This window comes from Chlorocebus sabaeus, chromosome 14, assembly GCF_047675955.1.
Source record: "Chlorocebus sabaeus isolate Y175 chromosome 14, mChlSab1.0.hap1, whole genome shotgun sequence".
Taxonomy (NCBI): Eukaryota; Metazoa; Chordata; class Mammalia; order Primates; family Cercopithecidae; genus Chlorocebus; species Chlorocebus sabaeus.
In genome coordinates this window covers 17,105,119-17,127,739 of record NC_132917.1, presented here as the reverse complement: position 1 = coordinate 17,127,739, position 22,621 = coordinate 17,105,119, and the positions used below count along the sequence as shown (strand labels likewise).

The 22,621-nt window shown below is 38.5% G+C and overlaps 1 pseudogene; it reads right to left on the bottom strand.

Annotated features, from left to right (window-relative positions):
- Positions 1-483: 483 nt before the first annotated feature.
- LOC119627102 (26S proteasome regulatory subunit 4 pseudogene) lies at positions 484-1,805 on the bottom strand (annotated as a pseudogene).
- Between the last annotated feature and the right edge of the window lie 20,816 nt (positions 1,806-22,621).

Sequence of the window (22,621 nt, the reverse complement as noted above, 5' to 3'; positions counted from 1 at the left end):
AACTCAGAGAAGTTAAGCAACTTTCTCAGCATCATACAGAGGGAAAGTTTACAGGATTCACACCTAGGCTTATACATCTTGAATTTTTTGTAATTATTCTATATGCTATTGGTAATGTCAATAATAACATCACCAGGAATTAAACTGGTCATATTTTTCCCTCTGATGTTAGACAGTGAATAAGTAAAGCATCTGAAGATTAAAAATCAAATAAACAAACAAATGGACAGAAACCCAGATAATTATTATTACTATTATTATTATTATTGTGAAAGAGCACACTCTATTGGGAAGCAGACTGCTGCACAGTGACTGACAAAGGCCACCCAATGGGCACTTACACATCGTACTCCAAAAGACATGGGATGTTTTGCTAATAAAAATCAATGGGAACAAGGATTCCTCTGGGCAACTCCCCCAACCTCATCTTTTTTAAGGGTAGAGAAATCTCCCAACCATTTTCCTGAAGGCAGCTATGGTTCACTAGAGATAGATTCCCTCAGGGGTGCCTTCCTGTTTCTTACAAAGAACACTTTCTTTATATTTTTTGAAGTATTCATTTGTTACTTTCATTCTACATTCTTTTGAGGCCGTCAGACCAGCCTCTATACAGATTACCTTGATGTCAGCACCAGAGAGGTCATCTTTAACCATGATCAAGTCGTCCAGGGTTACGTCATCGGTCAGTGTCATCCTGCTTGTGTGATTCTGAAAGGTGCACTTCTTAGTCCTTTCATCAGGCAGGGGGAACTTGATTTTCCTGTCAATGCGGCCTGGTCTGATAAGTGCTGGATCCAAAGTTTCTATTCAGTTTGTGGCCATGATAAGTTTCACATCTCCCCTAGAATCAGATCCCTCCAACTGGTTCAACAGTTTCAACATTGTTCACTGAATTTCTCTCTCACCACCAGAATCTGAGTCATACCTTTTTGTCCCAATGGCGCCACTTTCATCAATAAACACGATGGATGGTTCATGTTCTTCAGCAACTCAAAGCAATTACCATACGAGTTTGGGCCCATCACCTAGGTACTTCTGAATAAGTTCAGAGCCAACCATTCTCAAAAAAGTGGCTGAGGTTTGGTTTGCTACTGCTTTGGATAGCAAGGTGTTGCCTGTGCCAGGTGGACCATAGAGAATGACCCCTTTAGGAGGCTTTACACCCATCTCTTCATAATATTCAGGGTGAGTGAGAGGAAACTCCACAGCTTCCTTAATTTCCTGAATTTGGTTGTCCAACCCCCCAGTATCGGCATAGATCTCCTGAGGGGCCTTTTCCATTTTCATCACTGTGACCAGGCGATCCGTGTCATCCATTAGCACCCCTATCACAACATGCACCTTGTGGTTGAGCAGGACCGAGCAGCCAGTTTCCAGCAGATCCTTGTCTACAAATGAAAGAATGCTGACGCAGTATTCTGAGCCCACAGATGTAGACATGATGGCATGATTGCCATCAAGGATCTCTTCCAAGGTTCCTACTGACATCAGGGTGCCCCTCAGGTCATCCACTTCTGATCTTTCCTCCTCTTGTTTTTCTTCTAATGGTTTCATTTGTTTCTGATTTCTGATGAATTCTTCCTCCATGAAAAGATAGTCTTTAATTCTCTCTAACATCAGTAATTTTAACCAGCACTGAGTGTGAGGTGTCAACAGTGGCAGTTTGCTGGCTACATCTGGTCCCTTTGTTTTCTTCTTCTTTTTCCTCACTCTAGTTGGTACAGAGGTTCATATTTCTTTTTCTTGTCCTTGTCATCCTTTTGGCAACTTCCAGGACCATGAACACGACTCTGATTTTGACCCATCTTGCCTTGGCCACTTGAGCTAAAAAACCCGGATTATTATTAAGATGCCTGTTGGTTACTTAACAATTTTAGTTTCACTGTATTATTTAGCTACAAATAGCACTGGGTTCAAACATTTTCCCTTGCTGGGGATATAATTTCTAGAAAGTGTTCTTTGCAGTGAAACTGAACTTGAAGCCATTAAGTAGTAATTAATATTAGCTCCTGCTTCGAAAGCATTATATTTAACAAGGCTTCATAGGAATAATAATAATACTAATATGAAATGGGGTTTTGGTTTATAGTTTAGTTCCAGGAAGAAAGTATGCTTTTTAAAATTTACCAGAGTATTTAGTAGCATTGTTTCCATCTCCAGTGAGCACGCATTGCTGATTTTAAAGAGACAATGCAGCTGCAAAAAACAGAAAAACAAAACAATTGCAGGACAGAAAGCTCAAGTTTTAGAGAAAGAGAGCTATAGTATCACGTGTGGAAGTTACCCTGTAGTTCCAATAGAATGCTGAACAGTGAGTTTCATGCTGTTTTATCTAAGCAACAAATTGGCAAAAATATAAAACACAAGCCTAGAAAATGAACAGGAATCTAGTGAACAAATCACTTAATAGAGGTCTTATTTTCTGTGTAACTGAGGTGTGAGCAAGGGTGGTCCCCTCAATCTTGGTGTCAATTTCACACTCTGTGACAATCCAATGCCCTGTTGAAATGTTTGTAAATTCACAGGTGAAGAAGGCTAATGTTCTCATGGTCATGAGTTCAGTCTTCCTTCAAACCTAGTAGCACATTCGGAATCAGTTCTCAAAAGAATATTGCTGATTTGTTAAAGGGTGTATGATTATGCTCTCAAACTGAAGGGACTTTAGCTCCAGTGGATATAGTGGGTCATAAGGGCATATGTTAGAGCTTTCTGCACTGAATGCAAGATTAGGTTTTATATCTTCTGTTGGCCTGGGCCTCTTTGAGGGCTATCGACTTTTGGAATCACTTGGTAAATTGGTCAAAGTAGAATACCTTGCCTTCCTCTTGCAGAGTCCAGCAAACATTACAAGGTTTTGTTTTGTTTGTTTTTTTTTTCCTTAAGCAGCTTGCTGCTCTATGTCTTATCAACATAATGTATTTAATGGAATAAATCAGCACGATGTCTTACAGGATTTTGAGTGGTTCTTGAGAATTAAATTGTGACACAGAATTGGGGAGTTGACAACTGACAGTTGGCATTCTTATGACAGTAAAGGCATGCTTTTGTCTCCACCAAGTTAAAACACACTATTCTTAGTGTTCTTTGTTTCTGGGAGTGGATAAACATGCATGTTATCTATCAATAACTGCAAACTAGGTGGCAATAACCCCTGTAAGAAAATCAGTCTGGCAGGCAGCTGTAATAGGCAATATCACTATTCTTCTCAGGGTTTTGCACTTGCCAAAGAGAAATGCATTATGTTCTTTGAATCTTACAGCTTCCTAGAAATGAAAGCAGAATAGTTTTTCTCCCTGTTTTACAGATATGAAGACTGAGTAACAGAGAGCACATTTTGTTGGGAAAACATTTATGAGGGTCATGAGACTCTGAGGAGCTTGTTCTGAAGTGTCATTTTCCTTGAGCAGTTTTTTTTTGTGTTTTTCCTTATAGATTAGCCTATGTTGCATTGCAGGCTGAGGGCAAGGGGCCTGAAGACAGACTGCCTTAGTTGGAACTTGAATTCTGCCATTTGTCTTGGGCAAATTGCTCAGCTTCTCTGTGACTCAGTTTTCTCATCTGAGGATTAAATGGGGCTTAATTATATGAATGCAAAGTAAAGTACTCAAAACAGAGCCAGACACTATTCGCATTCTATCTATAGTTAATGAAGAAGCAATAACTGACAAGGTTAAAATCTTACACCCAAAGTCAAATGTAGAAAATTTAAAAGATTCTACATTAAAAATGTAATTTCTATCAGGTCCTGGGTTACCTTCACCTTCTTCAGTGAATGGATCAAGTAGGAAACTATATCTCATTGGTTTAAAGTTGAGGTTACTTGTGTGCTAAGTGCCTCTGTTAGCATGCAGAGAACCCTTTGCATGACTAGCATTGACCTGACAAATTGCTGCATACTCTCCAAGTGATTCAGCCAAGCCATTTCCCCAGTGCTGACAAAGCACCAATCCCAGGTACTGCTCAACAGGGCCGCCATTATCTACCATTTCAGGAAGACAAGGAGCTTAGATGGAGAATATTACAATTATTTTCACAAATTAGATGACTGTATTTGAATCTGAGAGCAAAAATTCATGGGTAATAAATGTCTTTCTATGTCTATCTCTCTTGAATATAGAGAAGGTAGTTACAATTGGTAATTGAAATATTGCCTATCAGTGTGAAATTTATGAGATAAATTTTAATAAATACACGGACATTTCAAATGTCTTTTGCTGATGAAAACAGCTGAATTGATTAAAACTAATTTGCACAATTTGTGGTTTATGGTGAGAAATTGACAGCAAAAAAATGGAGCATTTTTTAATATAAGTACATTTTTCAACTGGGGGTACTTTTTGTTTACATCATGTTGGTAAATGTTTAAATCTTATACTTCAAAAAATTTGCATTTGAAGGGTGACAGACGTTTCTTTGCATCAATTCAAGTGATTTAATTATAGTGGAGACAGAATTTGTCTTATTTTCATGAACCCATTACATTTTCATTGAAGTTCAGAGATTTGAATTTTTTTCAGTTGTAACTTTTATTAAATTGACTTGATGATATTTTGTTGCATATTTTTTCCTTTAGTATTATGGTGAGATCCTTTTGCTTTAAGTTTTGTAACTGCTATTTATATTCCTAATGGAATATAAGACCTTGGAGGCTTCTAGGGTTTCTCTTACTGCAACTGTCTACGATTAAAAGATTGAATTATTGGTCTCTTAGGATAGAAGCACATTCAGACTTCTTACTTGTTATAGCTTAATATCCATCTCATAAGAACCACTGAGAATCAATCTCCAATTTGCAAATAACTTGGATTTGAGGCACTGGTTTGTGAGTAATCTCTATCATTTTTGGGAGTTCTTTTTTTGTACCACAACAGTAAGTCAGTATCAGTTGCTGCGTTTTCGATTTGTTTAAAAATATTGGAGTATAAAATTGGTTGTCAGGTGGCTTAAGGTTTAGTTCCAGGTTTGCCTTTAGCTCACTTTAGTAACTTACTTAACCTCCATGTGCCTTGGCATTTTCATCTATAAAATAAAGAGGGAGGAATTAGGTCAGACTGGAGCATCTTAAAGGTTCTGTTTCTCAATTTCTCTTTGAATTTATCCAGGTAGATTCTGCACTAGCTTTGGCAGACTCAGGTCATAAAGTTGGTTAAGGTTAGCAAAGAGGATGAATGGGAGGGAGCACCTCAGATCAATTGGGAGCTGGGGAAATTAAACTGTTTATAAAGGAAGGTCCTAGTAGAACCTGCATAGAGGTCCTACACATGGACCCTCAAGGCTCGGCAAAATTAAGTGAAGTTTGGTAATATGTCACTAAGATGATTGTGGTGATAGGGAAGTGGGGGTATATTCTCAGAAGAAACAGTGCAGAGAACAATTGCATTCAGCTGGTAATAAATAACACTCGGGGCCAGGCACTGCAGATGCATGGCTCTGGATGATGGGGCACAGAGGGTTTGATCACAGGGAGACTGGTCAGAGCAGCACAAGACAAAAGCATAGGAAATGCTGTAACTGGGAAGCCACAGGGTTGTCTGAAGCTCACTCAGCCCTATGATATTGATATTGGGTCTGTTGTAGAAAAATATCAATTCTCAGCTCTCCCAGCCTTAGGTAACACTGTGTCTAAATGGCAGTATGTCTTCTTAGGGATTATGAATGACAAGGGGATGAGAAATGACCAGAACCAGCATGCCTCCTCTGCTCCTTCTGTAAAACCTTACTAGTGTTTTTATTTTAAATTTTATTTTTATTTCCAGTAGGCAAGAAGAAAATCTGAAAAGTGATGAAGGAGGAGGGTAAGTACTTAGGGAAGAAGATTTTAAGAACTGAAAGGATCTGTTTTAGTTAGAAGGGGAAAGATGTTTCCTTGGTTACAGATCTTTATAGGTGGTAGAATTATGGTGAAAACACTTTAAGGAAAATTACTTGATTGCTGGGAGGTATCAGAGTTTTTCAACAAATATTTCATTGAATAGAAATGGATTGAGCACCTGCTATGTGCAAAGCTTTGAACTGAGTGCTCTGGGGATATGAACAATTATATTCCATCATTTCCACACCTGAGGAGTTCACACAAAAGCTGAAGAGACAAAGCACACAAAGCAGTGAATTAAATGATAGAGCAAGACTTAAATATCCATACAGAATGCCGTGGCATCAAGAGGGACTCCCCGTCCTCCTGAGTTCTGGACCAGTTGAGAAATATGCCAAATAGAATGCATATAGGGCAATAGATTACCTTTATTTTTAGTAGATAAAAGCTAAATTGAAGTACGCACAGCTTAGTACAGTTCTCAGTGAGCCGCTTGACACTGAAATCCAGAATTAGACTTACATTCTTAGCCATGTGGTGCCTCTGTCCCCATGGAACAGAGAGGAACCACTGTTTGTGGAAGAGCTTGTTTCCAAGAAGAAAAGAGAGGAGCTGAGTCTAAAATCATAAGTTTATTCTTTCCTCCTCGCCCTGAGATGAAGCAAACAAGGCATAGAGGAATATCAATAATTAAGCTCCTTGTTACAGAAGGATTTATCAAGAGTGGGGAAGAGGCATTTCCCTTGACAATAGATAACAGTATCAGCAATGAAGAAAGAACACGCAAAGTGACAAAGAAGGATCCAGACTTTAAGGGTTAGAGATAGGAAGGACAAACTGGGCCACAGTGTGTTGAAAGGATTTTCCCAGGGGAATGATTTGAGCTGGCTTTTTTTGTGTGATGATAGCATTTATATAGGCAAGAAGAAGAGCCTGCTGGTGGGAGTGGGAGGGATGATATGGGCAAAGTACTGAGAACACAAGAAAGAATGTAAACCCCAAAGCAAGGTGATGACAGTGGAAACTGCAAGAAGAAAGGGTCGAAGTAGCAAATATTGAGAAGGGGATACCACTATGGGGAGATTACATGTAGGAGGAGAAAAAAAGAATATGAGTTCAAGGGCAGGGATCCCAGTTCTGCTTTCCCTTTGGTACCATAGTGTGTCAGTTAACCTCTCCAGGACTGTCTCAATTTCGTCGTCTGCACAATGGGAGAATTTGGATAGCAGATTTCTCTAGCCATTGGTTAGCATGGCTGCCATTGCTAAGAGGAGCTATTAAGCTTGTCAGGTAGAACCAATGACATTCTTTCCAGAAGTAGAAAAAAAATTCTAAATTTATATGGAATCACAAAAAACCCAGAATAGTCAAAGTTATCCTGAGCAAAATGTACAAAACTGGAGCAATCACATTACCTAACTTCAAATTACACTATAGAGCTATGGTAACCAAAACAACATGGTACTGGCATAAAAACAGACACATAGACCAATGGAACATTAATGGAGAGCCCAGAAACAAATCCATGCATGTACAGTGAGTTCATTTTCAACAAAGTTGCCAAGAATAAACAGTGTGGAAAGGACAGTCTCTTTAATAAACGGTGATAGAAAAACTGGATATCCATATACAGAAGAATAAAACTAGACACCTGTCTCTCACTGTCTACAAAAATCAAACCAAAATGGATTAAAGACTGAAATTTAAGACCTCAAATTATGAAACTATGGCAAGAAAATAGCGGGGAAGCTCTCCAGGACATTGGACAGGGCAAATGTTTCTTGAGAAATATCCCACAAGCACGGGCAACCAAAACAAAAATGGACAAATGGGATTATATCAAATTAAAAAGCTTCTGCACAGCAAAGGATATAATCAACAAAGTGAAGAGACAACCCACAGAATGGGAAAAAATATTTACAAAGTACTCTTCTGACAAGGGACTAATAACCAGACTATAAAAGGAACTCAAACAATTCTATAGGAAAATAATAATCTGATTTAAAAAATGGGAAAAGATCTGAATAGACATTTCTCAAAAATAGGACACACAAATGGCAAACAGACATATGAAAAGGTTTCAACATCATTCATCATCAGAGAAATTCAAATCAAAACTACAAAGAGATACCATCTCACCCTAGTTAAAATGGCTTTTATCCAAAGGACAGGCAATAACAAATGCTGGCGAGGATGTGGAGAAAAGAGAAACCTTGTACCCTGTTGGTGGGAATGCAAATTACTACAACCACTATGGAGAACAGTTTGGAGGTTCCTCATAAAACTAAAAATAGAGCTACCATATGATTCAGCAATACCACTGCTAGATATATATCCAAATGAAAGAAAGTCAGGATATCAAAGCACTAACTGCACTCCCATTTTTATTGCAGCACTATTTACAATAGCCAAGATTTGGAAGCAACCTGTGCTCATCAACAGATGAATTGATAAAGAAAATGTGTTACATATAACACTATGGAGCACTATTCAGCCATCAAAAACAATAAGATCCTGTTATCTGCAACAACGTGGATGGAACTGGAGGTCATTATGTTAAGTGAAATAAACCAGTCATGGAAAGGCAGACTTCACATGTTCTCACTTATTTGTGGAAGCTAAAAATTAAAACACTTGAACCCATGGACATGGAGAGCAGAAAGAGGGTTACCAGAGGCTGGGAAGGGTAGTGGTGGGGAGAGCCAGGGAGGTGAGAGGGAAAAGTAGGGATGGTTAATGGGTACAAAGCATAGAAAGAATGAATAATATCTCATATTTTATAGCATAACAGTGTGACTACAGTCAATAATAATTTAATTGCACATTTTAAAATAACTAAAAGATTATAATTGAATTATTTGTAACACAAAGGATAAATGCTTGAGGTGATGGATACCCTATTTACCCTGATGTGATTATTACACATCGTATGTCTGTCCAAATATCTCATGTACCCCATAAATATATATACCTACTATAAAAATTTGAAAACAGATTGTCAAGTAGAACCAGAAAGGTAAAGACCAGAACGCACCTGTGGCATTGTTCCCTATACCCCTAGGAGATACAGAGATACGGAAGGCTTTCAGGAGTCAGAGGAGGTCTCTGAGAAGGAGGCTGTGTTATATCCCTGAATGCTGCTGACATCTCTGGTGAGAACTAGCCTCTACAGCACATTACACAGACTGAGTGTGGAGGGTGAGGAAGCTGAGTTAAAAACCTTCTTGGCTTTCAGTGCCTAGGTCTAGTTAAGAAGTACCCTGGGTAGATCCTGACTCACACCTGAAAGGGCACAGCAGAGACAGCAAGGCTAGTGGAAGTCCATCTTGTTTTACTTACTCACCTTTCCCCAGGCCAACCCACTTTAATGTAGATTCATCTCTGGGAAAAGAGTTTTCTCTTACATCCTAAGGTTATGCACTGAGAACATCCATTTAAATCTCTTGGCATTTCTAAATTCATACACCTACTAAAATTTTGGGAAAAAACATATTCAGTGTAGTGACTGACCTTCAACATCCTTACTGTATTCCCTTGAATAATCAGCTTTTTATTACCTTCAGTGCACATTGGTGAGATTTATTACTCACTTTAAAGACGCTGTCTTTTATCTAAATTAAAAAATGCATATATATTCCATTTGACTCTCACCTCAAAGAAGGGGAAAATGGGGCTAAGTGGGGAGAAGCCAATCCATAAAATAGTTATTTTCAAATATGATGTACTTGATGCTGTGTGTGCAATTGATGGACTTTTAATATGAATTGATACCCAATTTAGCTCAATCACAAACAAATAACTATTCCTTCTTAATAGGTAGCAATGAGTGATCTGACAGAGCTGGTCTCACTTCATTTATAATTAATTCATTCATTTACTCCTTGTCAAATATTTAGTGAGCTTTACTGAGCACTAAGTCCTATGTTAGGTGCTGAGAATATAATGGTAAGCAAAACAGTTGGGATTTATGCCTTTCTGGAGGTTTAGGATGGTGTGGAGGTGAAGGGAGACAAATGGAGCAAATCTTACAAATATGTAATTACACACTATGAGACTTGGTATAATAGAAAAGTACAGGCTGTTTTAGTAATTTCTAATCAAACCAACAATATATTTCCAAGGTGTGACAAGGCAGATACCTGTGCCCTCTGTGTTGCAACCTCATTGTGCCTAGCTCTCAATGTGCACTGTCAATCCTTGGTTCTTTTTCTAGAACATTCCATGATACCTCTCTCTCTTCTGCTTGATGAACTCTTATCATCCCTGCAGATCTAGCTCAAATGTTAATTTCTTGTTAGCTAGCATGAGATGGCCGCATTGAGCCCACAGTGAAGATGTCCCCTGCCCCAGTTAACCTACAATTGTTGTAATAACCATGTCACCTTAGTTTAGGCCTACAACCTAGCTCTTTTCTGACCTCACTCGGCTGTTTTTCAGTCAGGCATCTTCTTAGGCTTGTATCCAGTTCATCTAAAAGCGGTATCAGGTTATTTAAGTATAAATTAAAAATGAGGGATGTGGTTGCCATAAGCCACTTAAGCCTGGAATTAGAGGTCTCAGAGTTTTGCTCCTTGGCAGTTAGGTTCTGCTCTGAGACTTCACCAAGTGGTCTGGGGGCACTCCCTTGCTTGTAAGCTTTGCATACCTCAAATTGTCATTTTAGTTCTGCATTATGATGAGTGCTCATTCTGACCTCCCTGTACTGAAATTGGGTCTGTAATTATATGTGCCTAATAAATGTTTGCACAACCAGAAATTTTTTTTATGACCAAGAAATGACTATAGGAGAAAAACATTACATTCTAGAAAAATCTGGTAAATACCCAGGAGTTATGTTGTCCTCAGGGAATGAGCCTTCATTGCCCCGTCACAAGAAAATGGAACCACAGTCACAGTACCTAAAGAGTGGGCAGGGAGGACCCATGTGCTGGATGCACTCTAGCTTGCTGACACAGGCCTGAGGTCTCTTTTCCGTGGGCGACAGGTCTCCATCCTGTGCTGAGAGATGAGGCTTGAGATAATCATCTTCTTCAGGGTGTGGGGCAGGGCCAGGAAAATGTGGGCCATTTGGGACCGTAACCGACAATTATGAACACCCTCTCATGGAAACAAGTTATATTTTGGAGGAGGAAGAGGGCACTAAGATAACTTGAAGTAGGAAAAGACTTGGGATGGGCACTGGGGAAGGGGAGGGGAGGGCTTTTAGAGGTAGTTTATAAAGTGGCCTCTTGTAGCTAAGTGCCAGCTCTGTTTTCCTGGGGTCCATTTTATCTTGGGAGCTTCACATATAGTTCAGCTATATCAGAAGGGACGTGTGGTTTCATTTCTAGGGAGAACAGGGGCTAGGGAGTAAACAAAATAACAAGGTTCCACCAGACAAAAGCTGCTGTAGAAATGGCTCAAACTTTTTAGCAACATGTATCCTGTTGTTTTTTTAAGCACTGCCCCCTACTCTTCCTGTGATAAGCATTGTCAGAGCCTCATCATTCAGAGTACAAGGCAGTGAACCGCATAACTCCGTTACAGCTATTCTGTCTGCTCTCTGCAGCCTCTCAGCCATTCCTTCCACACCACCAATTGCTGAGCCATCATTTCCTAGAGTGAGCAAGCTGAGCGCTGCATTGCAGTAGAACCATTTAAAGAACCTGGGAGTACTGTGAGTTCCTGTCATTTCCCTAACCATTTGCATGAGTGTGCCACACGGGGACTGTCTGGGTTTCAGGGAACTCAGTGCATGGGTGCAGTGGAAATAGGGACTCTTGCTATGCTGGGAGCAGAACTAAGCTAGAGTTGGCTGAGGTTTAGAAATTGCGCAGGGTAGCAGAAAATAGGAACCTCTATTAGCCCAAGGATCAAAAGGAGCAGCAGCTCAGAGACGGAATGTTGGCCCTTTGTGTTTGGTTCTCTATTTAGCAAAGTAGAGGGTATACTCTGGATTGTGCCAAGCAGGTGTGAGATTCTGGGGTAAGGCTCAAAGTAGAGTCGCTTCAGCATCTGACTAGATTGAATTCAGAACCCTAATCCTGGGCAAGCTAATGTGAATTAATCAGTGTTTAGTGGGCACCTGCTAAGCATGAAGTGTTGCTTTGGATTATGCTGGAAAGAGGCAGAAGAATAAAAATTGGTTTCCATGGAATTTGAGGAGAAAAATAAAGTAAGTTTTAATTCAAGTTGTGAGTGTTCACTACTCAGAGTGAGATACGTGAATCAGAAAGAATTCAGGAGGAGGAAGAGAGGAAGAGTACATTGGAGAGGTCTCCCTGCAGGAGGTGGGTCTTGGTTAAGCCTTAGAGGATGAGAAGACTTGGGTAGAAAGGAAGTTCGAGCCATGCCAGGCTCCAGAAGCCCCACTGTGGACCCAGAGGCAAGGAAGCTTCCTCCTTGAGGACTTTGGCCCTATAGGAAGAACTTAATTCCTCAGCTCCATGAATTCAGAAATTTTGTAAAAACAAGGTGGTGTTAACCCAAAAGATAGCCAGAGGGATATTTTAGTATCATTTAATACAATTATTCAGTGTCATTTTATTCAGTACAGGGAACATTTATTGAGCACAGTCTCTGTGTGGAGCTGTGTAGAACACAGGAGTAAATAAGACCTACTTTGTACTTGAAGAGCATCCAGTTTGCAGAGAAATGTATGCCAGTGGACTGTGAGAGGGGCTAGAGTTGGAACATGAGTTCTAACTAAAAAAATGAGGGTTTAGAGGCAACAGATGTGGCTCAGGTCCTGGTCCTGCCCCGTTCCTTGGTAGTCTGTTTTTCTAAATTGATTCATAATAGTTGCACATTTTTATGGGATGCATGTAATAATTTGATAAATGTATACAATGTGTAATGGTCAAATCAGGATAATTGGGATATCCATCACCTCAAATATTAATCATTTCTTTGTGCTGTTTGTTGTCTAGTTTTTAACAAATCATTTAACCTTAAGGACATTTAGTTTGTATGTATGTAAAATAGGATTAATGATGCCTTTTCCTCTCTTGATATGGGAGCTTGAGATTCAAATGATATAAAGTATGGAAGGCATATTGTTAACTGTAAAATGAAACAGTAACATTATCATTAGTATGCATGTGAGTCATAATATTATTAGAAATGCAGACCTAGCATTTTAGCCATACTTATGGTTTGTGGTTAAAATGTGGTCATCTCTAAGACCTTATATCAAAGCGAGCACTCTCTCTTAGGGAGCATTTTGAAAGTCTACTTTGAATTACCTATGGGTCTAAGCAGAACAAAACTGAATTTCTTTAAAGAGATTCTACCACATCTTTTTGGTAATTTAGGATGGCCTTTGCATATAATTAGCTTGAATTTACATTGCATTATGTGTTGTAGATGCAAAATAAAAGAAACATATTCCTATGTAGAACAGTTTGACAGAGTATGAGAGAAAAGAGAGAAAACAAGAGGAGGATGGCTAAAAAATTACACAAAAAAGAGCATGGGCACATGAAGCAAATTACACACCCATCAGCAATAGCAGAGAGACCCTGGACCAGGGTCAGACACTAAGATTTTAGTCCTATTCTGCTTCAAGCTCTTGTTACTTGGCTGCATCACTTACCTTTTCTGGAGATCTATCTATCTTTCTTTTTTTTTTAAACAACAAAGAATAAGGGTTATGATTTCTGCCATCTTGAAAATTGATGATTCTAGGCCGGGCGCGGTGGCTCAAGCCTGTAATCCCAGCATTTTGGGAGGCCGAGACGGGTGGATCACGAGGTCAGGAGATCGAGACCATCCTGGCTAACACGGTGACACCCCGTCTCTACTAAAAATACAAAAAACTAGCCGGGCGAGGTGGCGGGCGCCTGTAGTCCCAGCTACTCCGGAGGCTGAGGCAGGAGAATGGCGTAAACCCGGGAGGTGGAGCTTGCAGTGAGCTGAGATCCGGCCACTGCACTCCAGTCCGGGCTACAGAGCAAGACTCCGTCTCAAAAAAAAAAAAAAAAAAAAAAAGAAAATTGATGATTCTAAACTTAAAGGAAAAGATGACTGAAAGCCATAGTAAAGAACATTGTAATGTCTAATGCAGAAGCCTAGGTCACTAAGGTCAGAGACTCTGAATGTCAATCCAAGTTAGTCCAGTTTCTTGGGTAAGTTTCCATTAGTCATTGGCATTCTGAGCAGTCCTCCATTCAGAGTGGGTGTAATTATGACTTACTGAATGTGTCCCAGAAGAGCTATGAGTTTATGTCTTTGAGACAGCCTGAGCTGCTCAGATGAAAGGTGGCCCACATAAATATGTGGCTAGAGAAGCCTGTTAGGAAGTTGCTGGGTTTTGAGAGATGCTGCTTCAGAAGTTATTTGAAAAAGGCAGGATGGAGGACGGGGTATTTAGCATCAAATAAAAAACTCCATGATACAGCCAAAAACACTCAACCGCAGCAAGCCCCGCCCAAGAAGAGTCTGAGCTCAGATACACCTACTCCTGCCCCTACCTGATGGTGTTACTCTACCCACTGTGGTAGCCGAAAACAAACGACATAATCTCTTGGGAGCTCTGTGGTCCTGCCTATTGTGTGAGAAACCCAAATACTTATCCAGGTGACCTTAGGGCAAGCTTGTATCAGCTGATGCTCTCTTGAAAGTGCCACCACCTGGCTGTAGGCAAACCAACTGCTAGCACAGCATTTGAGAAAACCAGCACACTAGACAAAATTACAACCAAGGATCCTCATAGAGTCCACTTCACTCTCCTACAGCCTCCATCAGAGCAAGTGCTGGTATCCAAAACTGAGAGACATGAACACAGATCATATCACTCTTTGCAGACATTCCCCAGTACCAATCTGAAGTCCAGTAGTTTTGCTGGGTGGTTAGACCCAAAAGAGAAAGAATAATCACTGAAGTCTAACTCTCAGGAAGCTCCATCCATAGGGAAATGGGGAGAACACCACATCAAGGGATAACCCAATGGCACAAAAGAATCTGAACAACAGTGCCTGAGCCCCAGATATTTCCTCTAACGTGGTCTACCAAAATAAGAAGGAACCAGAAAAATAATTCTGGTAATATGACAAAGCAGGTTTCTTTAACATCCCCCAGAAGATCACACTGGCTCACCAGCAATGAATCCAAACAAAGAATAAATCTCTGAACTGCTAGAAAAAGAATCCAGAAGGTTGATTAGTAAGCTACTCATGGAGGCAACAGAGTAAGGTTAAAACCAACTTAAAGAAATTTTAAAAAGGATACAGGATATGGATGAAAAAATCTCCAGAGAAGTAGATAGCATAAATAGAAAACAACCAAAACTCCTGGAAATGAAAGACACACTTAGAGAAATGCAAAATACACTGAAAAGTCTAAACAACATAATCGAACAAGTAGAAGGGAGAACTTCGGAGCTCGAAGACAAGGCTTTCAAATTACTTCAATCTGACAAAGACAAAGAAAAAAGAACAAAAATTGAAAGCCTCCAAGAAGTTTGGGATTATGCTAAATGACCAAATCTAAGAAATACTGGTGTTTGTGAGAAAGAAGAGAAATCTAAAAGTTTGGAAAACTTATTCGAGGGAATAATTGAGGAAAATTTCCCTGGCCTTTCTAGAGACCTAGACATCCAAATACAAGAAATTCAAAGAAAACCCGGGAAATTCATTGCAAAAAGATAATCACCTGGGCACACAGTCATCAGATTATCTAAAGTCAAGGTGAAGGAAAGAATCTTAAGAGCTCTGAGGTAAAAGTGTTGGGTAACGTATAAAGGACCACCTATTAGATAAATAGTGGACTTCTCAGCAGAAACCCGAGAAGTTAGAAGGGATCGGGTCCTATCTTTAGTATTTTTAAACAAAACAATTATCAGCCAAAAATTTTGTATCCAGAGAAACTAAACTTCATAAATGAAGGAAGAAAGATACAGTCTCTTCCAGACAAATAAATGCTGAGAGAGTTTGCCACTACCAAGCCAGCACTACAAGAAGTGCTAAAAGGAGTTCTAAATCTTGAAAGAAAACCTCAAAATTCGCCAAAATAGAATCTTCTTAGAGCATAAATCTCACAGGGCCTGTAAAACAATAAAACGATGAAATGGCCTAAATGTTTCATTTAAAAGACACAGAATGGCAGAATGGATAAGAATTCACCAAGCAAGTATCTTCTGTCTTTAAGAAACTCATGTAACACTTAAGGACTCACATAAACTTCAGGTGAAGGTGTGAAAAAAGATATTCCATGCAAAAGGACACCAAAAGTGAGCAGGACTAGCTATTATTCTATCAGACAAAACAGACTTTAAAGCAGCCACAGTTCAAAAGACAAAAAGGGACATTATATAATGATAAAGTCTAGTCCAACAGAAAAATATCACAATCCTAAATAAATATATATATATATATATATATATATATACACCCAACACTGGAACACCCAAATTTATAAAACAATTACTAATAGACCTAAGAAATGAGAGAGACAGCAACACAGTAATAGTGGGGGACTTCAATACTCCACTGACAACACGAGACAGGTTATCAAGACAGAAAGTCAACCCAAAACCAACGAACTTAAATTATACCTAGAACAAATAGACTTAACAGATATTTACAGAACATTCTACCCAACAACTGCAGAATATACATTCTTTTCATCAGCACATGGGACATTCTACAAGATAGATCATATAACAGCCACAAAACAAGTCTCAATAAATTTAAGAAAAATTTAAGTTATATCAAGTACCCTCTCAGACCACAGTGGAATAAAACTGAAACCAACTCCAAAAGGAGCCCTCAAAACTATACAAATACATGGAAATTATAATAAGTAACCTGCTTCTGAATGATCTTTGGGTCAAAAATGAAATGAAGATGGAAATTAAAAAGTTCTTCAAACTGGAGGATAATGGTGACACAGCCTATCAAAATCTTGGCGATACAGCCAAAGCAGTGCTAAGAGGAAAGATTATAGCATTAAATGACTATATCAAAAAGTGTGGAAAAGCACAAATAGACAATCTAGGTTACACTTCAAGGAACTAGAGAAACAAGAACAAACCAAACCCAAACCCAGCAGAAGAAAAGAAGTAACAAAGATTAGAGCAGAACTAAATGAAATTGAATCAAAAAAGAATACAAAAGATAAATGAAACAAAAAGCTGGTTCTTTGAAAAGATAAACAAAACTGATAGAACATTAGCAAGATTAAATAAGAAAAGAAAAGAGAAGATCCAAATAAGCTCAATTTGAAATGAAACAAGAGATATTACAACAGATACTACAGAAATACAAAAGATCATTGTAGGCTACCATGAACACCTTTACATGCATAAACTAGAAAACCTAGAGGAGATGGACACATTCCTGGAAATATACAACCTTCCTAGATTAAACCAGGAAGAAATAGAAACTCTGAACAGACCAATAACAAGCAGCAAGAATGAAATGGTAATAAAAACCTGCTAACAAAAAATGTTCGGGACAAGACAGATTCACAGCTGAATTCTATCAGACATTCAAAGAAGAGCTGGCACCAATCCTATTGAAACTATTCCAAGAGACAGAGAAAGAGGGAATCCTTTCTAACTCATTCTGTGATGCCATATCACCTTAACATCAAAACCAGGAAAGACCAGAACAACAAAAAAGAAAACTACAGACCAATAGCCTGATGAACATAGATGCAAAATTCCTCAACAAAATACTAGCTAACTGAGTCCAACAGCACATCAAAAAGATAATCCACCATCATCATATGGGTTTCATACCAGGTATACAGGCATGGCTTAACACATGCAAGTCAATAAATGTGATATATCAAATAAATAGATTTAAAAACAAAAAAAGTCACACGATCATCTCAATAGAAGCAGAAAAACCATTTGACAAAATCCAACATCCCTTTATGATTAAAACACTAAGCAAAATTGGCATAGAAGGGACATACCTTAAGGTAATTAAAGCCACCTATGACAGACCCACAGCCAACATTATACTGAACAGGGAAAAGTTGAAAGCATTCCCCCTGAGAATTGGAACAAGAAAAGGATGCCCACTTTCACCACTTCTATTCAACACAATACTGGAAGTCCTAGGCAGAGCAATCAGACAAGAGAAGGAAATAAAGGGCATCACAATCAGTAAAGAGGAAGTAAAACCTGTTGCTGTTTGCCAATGATATGACTGTATACCCAGAAAACCCTAAAGACCTGTCCAAAAAGCTCCTAGATTTGACAAACAAATTCAGTAAAGTTTCAGGATACAAAATCAATGTATGCAAATCAGTAATTGGCTATACACCAACAGCATCCAAGGTGAGAATCAAATCAAGAACTCAACCCCTTTTACAATAGCTGCAAAAAAAGAAATGCAGGAATATAACTGACCAAAATGGTGAAAGATCTTTACAAGGAAAACGACAAAACACTTCTGAAAGGAATCATAGACACAAACAAATGGAAATATAGCCCATGCTCAAGGATGGGTAGAATCAATATTGTGAAAATTACCATACTGCCAAAAGCAATCTACAAATTATAAAACTACCATCATCATTCTTCACAGAACTAGAAAAAAAAATTCTAAAATTGAGATGGAACCCAAAAAGAGCCTGCATAGCCAAAGCAAGTCTAAGCAAAAAGAACAAATCTGGAGGCATTACATTACCTATTTTCAAAATATACTATAAGGCTATAGTCACTAAAGTAGCATGGTATTAGTATGAAAATAGGCATATAGATCAATAGAACAGAACAGAGAATTCAGAAATAAAGTCAAATATTTATAGCCAATTGATCTTTGACAAAGCAAACAAAAACATAAAGTGGGGAAAAGGACACCCTATTCAACAAATGGTGCTGGGATAATTGGCTAGTTGCATGTAGAAGAATGAAATTAGAACCTCATCTCTCACCTTATATAAACAAACACACAAACAAACAAACACTCAAGATGGATCAATGACTTAAATCCTAGACCTGAAACCATAAAAATTCTAGAAGATAACATCAGAAAAACCCTCCTAGACATTGGCTTAGGCGAAGACTTCATGACCAAGAACCCAAAAGCAAATATAACAAAAAGAAAGATAAATAGATGGGACTTAATTAAACTAAAAAGCTCTGCACAGCAAAAGTAGTAATCAGCAGAGTAAACAGACAATCCTCAGAGTGGGAGAAAATCTTCACAGACTATGCATCCAACAAAGGACTAACACCCAAGGTCTACAAGGAACTCAAACGAAATGAGCAAGAAAAAAAATGAATAATCCCATCAAAAAGTGGGCTCAGGAAATGAATAGACAATTTGCAAAAGGAGGTATACAAATGGCCAACAAACATATGAAAAAATGCTCAACATTACTAATGATCAGGGAAATGCAAATCAAAACCACAATGTGATACCATCTTACTCCTACAACAATGGCCATAATCAAAAAATCAAAAAATAATAGATGTTGGTGTGGATGTGGTGAAAAGGGAACACTTTTACACTGCTAGTGGGAATGTAAACTAGTACAACTACTATGGAAAACAGTATGGAGATTCCTTAAAAAACTAAAAGTGTATCTACCGTTTGATCCAGCAATCCCACTCCTGGGTATCTACCCAGAGAAAAAGTAGTCATTATATGAAAAAGACACTTGTACACACATGTTTATAGCACCACAATTTGCAATTGCAAAAATATGGAACCGGCCCAAATGCCCATCAATCAATGAGTGGAAAAAGAAAATGGAATACTACTCATGGAATACTACTCAGTCATAACAAGGAATGAAATAATAGCATTTACAGCAATCTGGATGGAGTTGGAGACCATTATTCTATGTGAAGCAAACTAGGAATGGAAAACCAAACATCATATGATCTCACTTATAAGTGGGAACTAAGATATGAAGATGCAAAGGTATAAGAATGAGACAATAGACTTTGGGACATTGGGGGGATGTGTGGAAAGGGGTTGAAGGATAAAAGACTACACATTGGGTACAGCGTACATGGCTCAGGTGATGGGTGCACCAAAATCCCAGAAATCGCCCCTAAAGAAATTATCCATGTAGCCAAACACCACCTGTTCCCCCAAAATCTATCAAAATAAAAACAAAAATCTATGAGAGGTTAAAAAAATAAAGAGAAATGATAAAGAGAGAGCAATGATGAAAAACATTATAAATTATTTTAGTATTTCATAAACAAAAGAATGTGAATATGGTGCAGTCACATCAACATGTGATGTTACTGGCATGGTTCTACACAGATGTTTAAAGTTTTAAAAAATCGAAATTTATAAAGCATGTAGCATTTTCATTGCTAAAGGAATTTTATTGCCAGGCAAGTTTTTAAAAAATAAGTCTAGTTATTTTATTCTGTAGAACTCCTTCTTCCATTTTAACAGCCTTCTAATCTACAACCCAAAGCAAATGGCTCAAGCAAATGTTGGTAGGGTTAGGATGTTTGTGGCGTATTCCCATTTGTAATGGTGAATTATGAGCATCACTTTTCATTCACTAATTCTGGAGAGTTTCCAAGAGATCCAGAAGAATATAGCTCCTTCTCCTCTTCATTGAATAAGGAAAAATTTTAACAATCAAGAGCTTCTAAGTGGGAAAAAATATAATTTGTATAAGCCAAACCCTCTGGTCACAATGAAATAAAACCAGAAACAGTAACAAAAGTTAACCAAAAATTCCAGTGTCCAAGATTGATAAACCATACCCAAACAAAACCAACTCTTCCAAATAACACTTGGCAAGAGAATAAATCAAAATCACAATTGCATTCTGTTCAGAAATTAGTAATGACAGTGCTACATATAAAATCTTATAGAATAAAGCTACAGTTGTAAACAGAAAAATCAATGGCATTTATTATGTTTATTACTAAAGAAAGCAATTACCTAGAAAGTAGTCACTGGCTTTCTACTGATCAAAGATTGCAGAAGATTTATTATTAGGAAATTAAACTAAAATGATACACACTCACATGCCAAAATTGAGAAACTGTTAAGTAGTAAAGCCTAATTGTGGGTCCTTGTCTCCAGGATCCAGACACTAAGTTCCTGCCAACACATCTTTCTGCCTCTCTTTAGGAATGGTTGCATGTTTATCCACAGACTTCCATCCATCTGGACTAAGTACAGACAAATAGCTCTGTTTTCCATCTTCACATAGAGGGTCACTGTGAAGCCAGCTGGGATTTGCATACACATAGAAAGCTACCTTCCCCATTGTCAATTGTGGAATAGGTAAAACCTGTTTCTAGTGTTTGCCAATCTTTTTTCCTTTTTCTAAGTGTCTTTCTCTGTTCCCACTGCTACAACAAAATACTTAAGACTGAATACTTCATAAAAAACAGAAAATTTGTTTCTCAAAATTCTTAAGTCTGGAAGCCCAAGATCAAGGTATCAGCACATTCCATGTCTGCTGAGGGCCACATCTCTGCATCCTAGATGGCGCCTTGTTTCTGCGTCCTCATACGGTAGAAGGCAGAGGGCAGAAGGCCTGGCTAGTTCCTTCTGGTCCTTTTATAAGGTCTCTAATCTCTTTCATGAAGGCTCTGCCCTCATGACTTAATCACCTTCTAAGCCTCCACCTCTTAATACTATCGTATTGGGGCTTAAGTTCTAACATATGACTTTTGGCGATCACTTTCAGATCTTAGCACTGAGCTTCTTATGTCTCCGATGCTACTTAACCCTGCTTCTCAGCTTCCAAAGGTGTTTATGCTTCTCTGCTTGTTTTTAAAGTTTAATATCTAAAAAAACTTTCTAAGAATCTAAAATGTATGCAATCAGAAATATATAAGACCATCACCTTTTGTTTTCTGTTATCACTCAGAAATTGATGGGGACTTTTTAGGCAATAGTCTGTGATGGGAGAAGAATAAATCCCTTAATTTATGCCAGAAAGACAGTCTCCTCATCTACCAATAGATTTCTTGATCATGTACATGCTGCTCAGGAGAAAATGAAACTCTGAAACCCTGAGATCAGCTTTATCGTTAACTCATTGTGTTAACTGCTGACTGTGTCTTTCTCCATCTGAAACTTGATTTTTTTTTTTTAAATATCATTATTATACTTTAAGTTCTGGGATACATGCGCAGAACGTACAGGTTTGTTACACAGGTATACATGTGCCATGGTGGTTTGCTGCACCCATCAACCCATCATCTACATTAGGTATTTCTCCTAATGCTATCCCTCCCCTAGCCCTGGGCCTATCGGACAGGCCCTGGTATGTGATGTTCCCCTCCTGGTGTCCACGTGTGTTCTTATTGTTCAACTCCCACTTATGAGTGAGAATATGTAGTGTCTGGTTTTCTGTTCCTGTGTTAGTTTGCTGAGAGTGATGGTTTTCAGCTTCATCCATGTACCTGCAAAGGACATGAACCAATCCTTTTTTATGGCTGCATAGTATTCCGTGGTGTATATGTGCCACATTTTCTTTATCCAGTCTATCATTGATGGGCATTTGAGTTGATTCCAAGTCTTTGCTATTGTGAATAGTGCCACAATAAACATATATGTGCATGTGTCTTTATAGTAGAATGATTTATAATCCTTTGGGTATATACCCAGTAATGGGATTGCTGGGTGAAATGGTATTTCTAGCTCTAGATCCTTGAGGAATCACCACACCGTCTTCCACAATGGTTGAACTAATTTACACTCCCATCAACAGTATAAAAGCGTTCCTATTTCTCCACATCCTCTCCAGCATCTGCTGTTTCCTGACTTTTTAATGATTACCATTCTAACTGGCATGAGACGGTATCTCATTGTGGTTTTTATTTGCATTTCTCTAATGACCAGTGATGATGAACTTCTTTTCATTTATTTGTTGGCTGCATAAGTG